The following is a 10,212-nucleotide window of genomic DNA, read 5'->3' as shown; positions in this document are numbered from 1 at the left end:
TCAGAGCTACCCCGTCTCAGGGGGACCGGCCCACACATTGCCCCCTTGGCACCCCGCCCCCTTACGCCCGGCAGGGCCGGGGCCCAGCGGTTTCCCCATCGGGCCAGCAGGGGCCCTGGCATCACGGGCTGAGCCGCAGGACAAGGCAGGCCCGACGCCCCGTTACCCACCCGGGCAGCTCTGCTGCAAACGCCCCCAGCCCCGGCTGCCTCGCGGCAGGGCGCCTCCAGGCCCCGCCCCGCCCCGCCCCGCCGACTCCCGGGCTGCGGCAGGTCCACGCCCCGGCGCCGGCCTCGGGGGGCGGGGCGGAGCAAGGGCGGAGCAAGGCCAGGCCCGCGCCCCGCCCCCAGGGGCGAGCAGCGGGGGATCTGGCGGCTGGAAGCCGGCTCCTAGCCCCGCCCCCGTGGGCCAAGCGCAGCCATAGCTCCGCCCCCCACACGGGCGAGTCTCGGCCGCGGCCCCGCCGCTCGCTGCGATGTGCGGCCCAAGCCCCGCCCCGTCGGCCGGCGTCACAGCGGCGGCCCCGCCCCCGCGGAGCCCGGATGATGCAGGCTTCGGAGCCGGGGGACGCGACTGGGGAGATGCTGCTGCCGTGACAGGGGATGCACCCGGGTGAGTCCGGGCCCCGGGCCCGGTGTCCGCTGCGGGGCGGGGCCGGCCTGAGTGCGGGGCGCGCGGAGCTGGCTCGGGAGCAGGAGCGCGGGCTCTTCGGCTCTGGGGATGAGTGTGTCAGCGGGGGGCTGCCGGGGCGGCGGCGGGCGGACGGAAGCCGGGAGGGGCGCCGCGGTGGGGGCTGAGGGGAGACGCCCTGTGGCGGGCACGGAAGCCGGAAGGGCCTGGGGGTGTGTCTCGGGGTCGGGGTCTCCTCAGGGGCAAGCGGCGCCTTGGAGGAGAGGAGAGGAGAGGAGAGGAGAGGAGAGGAGAGGAGAGGAGCCGCGCGGGCAGGGCCGGCCGGGGGCGTACGGGGGCGGGTGGCCCCACGGCTGGGTCCGCGGTTTCCTGCTCCGCAAACCTCACCGGATTGGATGTAAATTGACAACGGGGCAGGTCCCGCCCCCTCCTGCCATTGGCTTACGGGCTGCGATTAGTGACGGCCTCGTCACTCGCCAGCGAGGCCTGGGCAGCAGCGGGTGGGGGCGGGGATCCCTGAACCCGGCGCTGCCGGAGCCTCCCGCCGGAGCAGAGCGCAGCGGCCCTTGGCCCCCGGGGCCGGTGGCGCCGCGTCTCGGGCCATCCCCGCCTGCCCCGTGCGGGGCGCAGGGCGCGGTGACTGGTGAGGTGTGTGGAAGTTGGGGGATGTGGGGCAGTGCCTGGTAGGGGGACACAGGCTGGGGGGTTGTGGGGCACAGGATCCTCATAGATCGGTGTCCTGCCTGGTGAGGGTGTAGAGGTTGGGGGGCGTGGGGTCCCAGTGTGGGGGTGCAGAGGCTGATGGGGTGTTTGGAGCCCCGGGGGCGTGGGGTCTCGGGGGGGGTGCAGAGGCTGATGGGGTGTTTGGAGCCCGGGGGCGTGGGGTCTCGGGGGGGGGGGTGCAGAGGCTGATGGGGTGTTTGGAGCCCGGGGGCGTGGGGTCTCGGGGGGGGGTGCAGAGGCTGATGGGGTGTTTGGAGCCCCGGGGGCGTGGGGTCCCAGTGTGGGGGTGCAGAGGCTGATGGGGTGTTTGGAGCCCCGGGGGCGTGGGGTCCCAGTGTGGGGGTGCAGAGGCTGATGGGGTGTTTGGAGCCCGGGGGCGTGGGGTCTCGGTGGGGGTGCAGAGGCTGATGGGGTGTTTGGAGCCCGGGGGCGTGGGGTCTCGGGGGGGGGGGTGCAGAGGCTGATGGGGTGTTTGGAGCCCGGGGGCGTGGGGTCTCGGGGGGGGGTGCAGAGGCTGATGGGGTGTTTGGAGCCCCGGGGGCGTGGGGTCCCAGTGTGGGGGTGCAGAGGCTGATGGGGTGTTTGGAGCCCCGGGGGCGTGGGGTCCCAGTGTGGGGGTGCAGAGGCTGATGGGGTGTTTGGAGCCCCGGGGGCGTGGGGTCCCAGTGTGGGGGTGCAGAGGCTGATGGGGTGTTTGGAGCCCGGGGGCGTGGGGTCTCGGTGGGGGTGCAGAGGCTGATGGGGTGTTTGGAGCCCGGGGGCGTGGGGTCCCAGTGTGGGGGTGCAGAGGCTGATGGGGTGTTTGGAGCCCGGGGGCGTGGGGTCTCGGGGGGGGTGCAGAGGCTGATGGGGTGTTTGGAGCCCCGGGGGCGTGGGGTCTCGGGGGGGGGTGCAGAGGCTGATGGGGTGTTTGGAGCCCGGGGGCGTGGGGTCTCGGGGGGGTGCAGAGGCTGATGGGGTGTTTGGAGCCCGGGGGCGTGGGGTCCCAGTGTGGGGGTGCAGAGGCTGATGGGGTGTTTGGAGCCCGGGGGCGTGGGGTCTTGGGGGGTGCAATGATTGATGGGGGGTGCAGAGGCTGGCGGCGTGGGGTCCCTGTGAGGGTATATGGAGTGCAGGGTCCCCATGGGCTGACAGACACAGTGAATAAAATGAGGTGCAGGGTCCACATGGATGATGCGACAGTTGGGAGGAGCAGGGGGATCATATTCCCTAGAATGTATAATCCTTGTTGCATGTGATTTCAGTGTTCTGGGTAGCAGACGTGATGCTGACTACACCTGAGTGTTCAGTGTGGCTAGAGACAAGTTGCATTCAGCATTGTGTCAGCTAGTTGTAGGTAAAACCTGCTCCTAGTAGATTTTCCCAATGATTATCTTTTATGATGCTGAATGTGATTTGTCTCCGCTGGCCAGTCACCATTATGTCCCCTAAACCAACGAGTGAAAACCCACTTTCAGCAGGATTACTTTTCTTGGTGAAGGCAAACTTTTGGGCCAGGGAGGAAGGTGGGTAATGGGGTTGGATTGTCTTTTTATATATATATATATATTAGTTGCCAAAACTAGTTGTCTTATTGAGAATGCCCTGGAATCTATCCTCACTGCTGTGTTTGGAGAAGGGGAAAGGCCTGCAAAATGTTTGCTGTCAGATGGTTGCTAGGATACACAAATACGCTCATGATGTCAAATGCACTTAGTTCCAGTGAGTCATTAAAAATACTATTTCTATTACCGCAAAGAAAAGGGCAGGTTTGGGAGTTAGCTCAGTCTATTCTTCACGAGAGAATTTTTACCCGGGGTGGGGGGTGGTGGCCTGAAAAGCTTGAACTAAGTATCACAAATCTGTTGGTAGGTAGGTGAAGGCAGTTGGAACAGGCAACACCTTGCTGAAACCCTAAGGAAGGATCCAACTTCACAGCTTCCTCCCACATTGTGCCATATTCCAGCCACCATTCTTCTGCCTAAATAGGGCTCTTACGGTCCCTTGTTCCTTAATCAGAATTTGCTGGTGAGGCTATGTCTTCCTCCTCTCAGCTCGCTTGAGCATGCTGCCTCTGCAGTGCACATTGAACTCTGCTAGTCAAGGAAATCGTTGTGGTTTTATACCGATGAAAGTGATTTCTGTGCCTGTCTCTGGGCAGAATGTTTTATGTGTTGTAGTATTCACTTGTTGTGGTTAGAGTTGTGTTTCTCAAGTGATCAGTTAACAATACAAATTGGAGATCAGAAACTTTTCATTAATTTGGGATAGCTTGTCCTTGTTCAGTTAAAAAAAAATACAAAATACAAAATTCCCCTTTTCATTTGTGTAGCTATGTACTTACGTTGCACTCACATAACTAAAATAGATTTGTCTCCTCGGATGTTTCTGATTGGAACATTTTACCTATGTTATTAATATGAACTATAGGATGGTCCAGCTTGGATAGAGTGAAAATTGTGCTAATGTGTCCAGTTTATTTGATGGCAAACAGAGTCCTGAGTAGTCTGGAAAATTAATTCCTGGTTATAGCAGAAAATCTTAATTGTTGCAAAAAGGGATGGCCTCGTGGGCAGCCTTGTGTACACAGTTACCTCTGTGTTCTCTATCTCTTGTAAATATTAGCTGCATAAAGATTGACAAATAGAAGTGTGGAGCAGGAGTTCAACGGCTCTTTAGCCCCAATAAAACTGTCACCATGTTTCTTGCTAGAAAACAATGAAGATCCCCAGGTGTGTTTGCCATAACAAGCCATTGCCTCCAACTTCTCTAAGGGTGATTCTGGAAAAATTGCTCCTTGAATAACTTTCTGGGATTGACATCTTTCCCCATCTGTGACATTTGGGAGGTATCCAAGGCAGTTCTGGGTTGTCCACAGGGCACCAAGATTTGGCCATGACCCTTCGGACTGCATGCCAGATGTTTATTTCCACAGCTGTATCAAAACACTATTTGTCTTACATTTTAACTTTTTAAGGCAATGCTTGTTCAACTGGGATAACTATATACGTGGTCCCAGGAAGATGTCCTCCGAGACATACCTGAAGAGTTTACCTCGGGAAGGGGAGATCTGGGGAGAGATCAGTCCCAGAAGGGAAATCATGGTTAGGTAACAAACTTTCCCTTCTGAATCCTGAGCTCTTTCCCAGTCCCAGATATGTAGTGACCACTTTAAAAAAAAAAAATAGTCAGGGAGAGAGATGAATAAAACAGAAGAAGGTTCTCTCTTCTCTAGAATTAATCTAATTATTATTAATCTAATGTTGGAATTACCACTTGGATCACCTTCCTGCAGAAGGATGCTTCTGTGAAGGATAGGAGGTCGAGCCTGTAGTGCTTGAATAAAGGGTTTGAAAATGAGTGACCTGGTTGCCACTTTACAGAGTTCTTCTGGTGACCGTCAGTCTTTCTGCCCAGAAGGCTGCTGGAGAACATGTGGAGTAGGCACAATGCCTTCTGAGATCAGTCTGGATCTGCATACATTTTGCTGATGCTGCACTCGATCCCCCTAGCTGGTCTTCTCACATCTAATATCCCACAGTTTATGGTTTTTCTTCTGGTTGGTTAGGCTTTGGGGAAAACTCAGGAAGAATAATCTCCTGGCATGTGTGGAAGGAAGAATTTTCCTGGGTAGTGAATGAGTATAAAAGAACTACCTTAGGCTCTTAGGATGCCCAGTAAGGCTCTGGTCTTTTAAGAGCAGATATTTTAGAGACTCTTCTAGCTAGTGGGATTGTAACCGGGAGCTATATCTTCAAGGATTGGAAATACAGACACCTAGATGCCATTGTTTGAATGGATGGTTGCGAGAGCTTGTTACTCTGGTGCAGGTTCCAGGCCAGGCAGATAGGCCTGACTGTTGGTTTGGACAGATATCCTGCCACCACCCAAGGGAACCCTAATATCTGCTACAGATTGGATCAGCTTGTGTTCAGGACACTTTAGCTCTGAGATGTGAGATGCAGCGAGGGGAGGTCTCGGCTGTTCTGTAAGAAATCCAGCGGAACTGGGATGTTTGGTTTCCTGGGTCTTGACACTAGTAAGAGTTTTGGCCATATCCTGTGAGGTTCAGGAGGATAGAGAGTCTGGAGTGTATCTATTACACTGGAAGAATATTCCATCTGTTGCTGCTCAGTAACCAATTGTCAGACTTGTGTAACCTGGTTTGGGATGCAAAAGCCGACCTGGGGACAAGGAGGGCACATAAGAGATATGTCCATTTGTGAACCAGAGCATTTGTTCCCAGTGATGTCTGCTCTCGTGAACATGAGCTTAGTTTTTGCATTTTGACTGCATGAAGATGGGTCCACATGGGAGCAGTCTGGCCCCGTGGATATCAGCTGGAATACTTCTTTGTTCAGGAACCATTCTCAGTTACCTGTCAGTTCATGGCTTTGCCAGTCTGCTTTAGTGTTCAGTGTCCCTTCTGTGTGAGGTGCCCTGATGGAGGCTAGGTGACCTCTAATCAGAAGAGAATCTGCATCACTTTGGACTTGAGCTTTTTGTGTCTTCTTGCTAGTTTATGTATCCCATGGTCATCCCGTGTGATTGAATCAGGATGTGCTCCTTCCTCAGCTGTCCTGGAAATCTTGAAGGGCCAGTCTGACCACTTTCATTTTTAATCTTGACCATGATGGAGAAGGAGCTTGGCAGGTAGTTTTGTTTGGGGAGTAAAGCCTCGGGGATGTTGGACCTCCAAAGAGGAAGGGGGCTCACTGCTGCCTCCAAGAAACTTTAAAAATTGGAATGTCAGTGGTTAGGCAAGGTGGGAGTCCTAGAGTCTGCTTTTTTTGCATTGCTGGAGGCAGAAAATCTGGTCTTTGGATGGGCAACGAGCATGGCCTAGCCCTGGAGCCACACTGACAAGTCTGAACTGTCTCTGTTTGTTATTTGCCGGGAGAAAGGTGCAGCCCAAATGCCTTGGACCAGTGGTCTCCAACTTTGTTACGCACAAGATCGCTTTTTGAATTTAAGTGCAACCCAGGATCTACCCCGCTGCTTCCGTAAGGCCCCGCCCTGCTCACGCCATCCTCTCCTGTCTGTCACTCACTCTCCCCAACTCTCACTCGCTTTCACCAGGCTGGGGCAGGGGGTTGCGGTTTGGGACAGGGTGCAGGCTCTGGGCTGGGGCCCAGGGGTTTGGAGTGTGGGAGCGGGCTCTGGGCTGAGCCTGGGGCAGGAGGTTGGGATTCAGGAGAAGGGGCGGGGTGCAAGCTCTCGGAGGGAGTTTTGGGTGGTGGAGGGGGCTCTGGGCTGGGGCAGAGTGTTGGGGTGCAGGAGGCGGTATGGGGACCTGGCTCTGGGAGGGGACTCGGTGCTGGGGGTTGGGGTGCGGGCTCCCACTGGGCGGCACTTACCTCAGGCGGCTCCAAGGCAGCTGCGCAGTGAGGCTAAGGGTACGTCTACACAGCCGAAGTTAAAGCGCTGCCGTGGCAGTGCTTTGATATGGCTGTGTAGTTGCAGCTCCAGCACTGGGGAGAGCTCTCCCAGTGCTGTAATAAGCCACCTCCGCGAGGTGGAGCTACCGGCGCTGGGAACGCAGCTGCCAGTGCTGTAACACTATCTATGCTGCCACTTTACAGCGCTGAAACTTGCATCGCTCAGGGAGTTGTTTTTTCACACCTCTGAGCAAAGAAAGTTTCAGCGCTGTAAGTGGCAGTGTAGACAAGGCCTAAGGCAGGCTCCCTGCCTGCTCTGGCCCTATGTTGCTCCTGGAAGGGGCCAACGCACCCCTGGGGGAGGGCACGTGGTTCCGCGCACTGCCCCCTCTGCAGGCACCACCTCCGCAGCTCCCATTGGCCACAGTTCTCCATTCCCGGCCAATGGGAACTGTGGGGGCGGTGCTTGCAGGCAGGAGCAGCGCGCAGAGACCCCTGCCTCCCTTCCCCTTCTCCCCTGCCTCCCGCCCCCGGAGGCAGGCTGGCTGCTTCCGGGAGCAGCATGGGGCCGGGGCAGGCAGGGAGCCCACCAGACTTTTAGCGGCCGGAGATTGCGATCGACTGGGAGAGTCTCCAGGGTCGACCAGTCGATCGCAATCGACCGATTGGTGACCACTGCCTTGGACTAATGGCGAGACCAGGCTCCAAACTGGACTACTTTCTGTCCATCATTGCAACGAGGGTTTGAGGGGCAGCTGTCTTATTGTTTGGACAACTTGTGTTAAATGCCTGGAGAATGCCTCATCACTGTGTCAATGGAAAGCAGTGTGTGATATCAATGAGACAGAAAGTGTGTCCTCGGCTTCTGCCAGCCAGAAATGGACTGTGTTATAAACCTGAATTCTGATCCCATTGAGCAGCCCCAGTGCCTGCTGGGCTAGCACATCTGAAGATGCTGGATTTAATCTGGTGAGCTGGAGTAGTCACTCTTACCTGTGTTTGTGCGCAGGGAACTGAATCCAGTTCTGATCTGATTGGACACAGGAAGTCTTGCTGGAATCACGGTTCACTGTTGATGTGCATACCCTCAAAATTCAGGTTTCACATTTGGGTGCTTAAAGGTAGGTTCAAAAACAAATGATCTGTGAAAATCAGGTCACTTGAATTTGATGACAACATATGGATTTTTAGGGGCCTAAGTTAAGGCACCCAAGTTTCAGAAAGGTTGGTTTTTAATAAATACAACAGGGTTGCATCATGTAATTGATGGGGAGGGCTGATGCTGGAGTTTGGCTGGTTTTCATTCTCTGTGTGGAAAAATCAGAGGAAACTTTGCAGCTCTGAGGATACATTAACTCTGGAGGACCGCCCTAACTTACATCGCTTATAAAATGTGCGCTGCGCTATTAATACCTGAGTGCATATACACTTCATATGTGGCATCAACTGACACTGAGCTTCATACATATAAGTAACTTATTTTGAAATGACACTTCCAGCAGAACCGAATTCACTGAGCAGTGTTCTCTCTCAAATTGAGGTGGCTGTGTGGGCTGAACATTACGAGCTATTAAATATATATTTGTAAAAGGCAATTTCCCTTTATTACAGTCATTCCCTTGACATTGGTGTCTGACGGGAATAGGCACACTGATAACAGGTTCTTTATCAAAGTGCAGTATTTTGGGATTTATTTTTTTTAAACTGCCACACTTGTATCCTGGCCTGTTAGCTAAATGGGAACCTCTCCAGAATTTAAAATTCATCCATGAAAACAGCTGCTAATTTATGTGTGCTCAGCATCTTTGCATCTGTTTAAAGGAGACAGATTTTCTTATTACTCCCATTACATTTTACCTCTTGACACCACTTTTTAAAATTGTATTTAAGGATCATTCTGCAAACATTCTTCACCTTAATTCTCTACCACGGCATGTTCAGTTCAGACATCTGGTGGTTGGTAGTAGGGGAAGAAAGCTTTTGTTAGCAAGTGAGTTCATTGATTGGACATCAACAGTTCTCTAAGGCCACAATCTGCAGTCTTTACTCAGGTAAAGGCCTGAGTGGACTTTGGGATGTGGACTTACAATTGTGTAAGCCAAGGGTTCTCAAACTTATTTAGTAAGCTGGAGCACATCTCGGTAGATGTATCTTGGATGCTCTTCTTTCCATTCACAGTTGAGGAAACCACCTTTTCTCCCATTCCTGATCACTTAATGTGCCCATGGCAGTTGCTTCCATAGTGAAGTGACATTAGGGAAATGTTTAGTGTATTTTTGGTGTCATTAGTGCAATAAGTCTTTTGCCCAGTTTTTGTTAAAATCAATCAGCCTGGTTACCCTGACTCAACTTTTCCTCTCTCTTGCCCATGGTTCTCTGCTCTCTGGTACCTTTCCCTGATGCTTGGTTCTCTTCTCCCCTGGGCATACCGCCCTTGTTTCTATCTCCTACTGGTCCCTAGCAGCTGCAGTTTCACTGATGGCTCCAGTCCCTGAAGGTGGCTCCTTCATCTCTTCCATCTATGTAGCAGTGGGCCCCAGGGGGACAGCTAGGCTGGCTGATGGATTCCAATTGCCTTTTGCTCTTCCTTCCACTTAAGAGCCTGGATGCTCATAGAAGCAGTTGGAGACAATGAAAGCCAACAGCATGTGATCTCTCAGCACTCTGCAGATTCCCAGGGTTCCCCTACGCTGTGGCTGGGAGCATACCTCCCAGCCTGGGTACACAGGCATACACTAGTTCAAGTTGAGCTAGCATGCTAAAAGTAGAAGTGTTGATGCTATGGCACAAGCAGCGGCATGGGCTAGCCATCTGAGTTTGTAACCCAGGGGTTTGCGTGGGCTTGTACTGGGGGTGCGATGAGAGAGGGGTAAGCCTGAGCCGTAACATCCACACTGCTACTTTTAGAGCACTCGCTCATGCAGAGCTAGTGCATGTCTGTCTACCTGGGCAGGGAGGCATCATTCCAGCTGAAGGTTATAGAGACCCCTAGGAGCCCACAGGCCAGAGTTTGGGAAACACTGGCATTAGCAGTAATTGTGAGGAAGTGCTGATTAGTGTCTGTTCAGCAAACTCTGCTGACGACAAAGCCAGTTGTAAGAAGCGGATTATTCATCATTCCTGCATGGGCTGCGTTCTCCCTGGATATTTCTGCAGAAGTGCAATCACTATTTGAGTAGTTGCTCTATACAGATTTCGTGTCAACTAGTTGATAGATCAGACCTCTTTTAAATAATTATTTTTTCTTTATTTTGTGGTTCTTGGTGGCCATCAAACCTGCCTCTCAGCTTACCTGGTGGTTTGATCTGCTGCTTAGTGGTCCTAGTGTGACGTGTGGGTGTCACAAATTGCACCAGATATGCTAGTCAGGAGTAACAGAGCAACTCAGGAGGATTTTCTAGGGTTACAGCTTGACTTTCAAGCATCTCTTTCCCTTCTGAGGCGTGGCTAGACAAGCTATGCTCACCTGCCCGTGTACCTCAAGAGGGCCTGTTCAGTGGCA

The 10,212-nt window shown here is 53.7% G+C and overlaps 1 protein-coding gene across 6 annotated transcripts in view; it reads left to right on the top strand.

Annotated features, from left to right (window-relative positions):
- Positions 1–507: 507 nt before the first annotated feature.
- Positions 508–10,212, top strand: part of NDEL1 (nudE neurodevelopment protein 1 like 1) — a 44,678-nt gene continuing 34,973 nt past the window's right edge. For 3 of the 6 annotated variants that reach the window (XM_073310860.2, XM_073310862.2, XM_073310861.2), the window contains exon 1: positions 508–612. The gene's annotated coding sequence lies outside the window, so the exon portion shown is untranslated. Of the gene's footprint in view, positions 613–1,119; positions 1,279–10,212 lie in introns of those variants that run through there. The other 3 variants (XM_073310865.2, XM_073310864.1, XM_073310863.1) reach the window with 3 other exon arrangements.

This window comes from Lepidochelys kempii, chromosome 14 (genome assembly GCF_965140285.1).
Source record: "Lepidochelys kempii isolate rLepKem1 chromosome 14, rLepKem1.hap1, whole genome shotgun sequence".
In the NCBI taxonomy this organism is placed as follows: domain Eukaryota; kingdom Metazoa; phylum Chordata; order Testudines; family Cheloniidae; genus Lepidochelys; species Lepidochelys kempii.
Note: the sequence above shows the minus strand (reverse complement) of the source record. Positions and strands in the feature narration are given on the sequence as shown.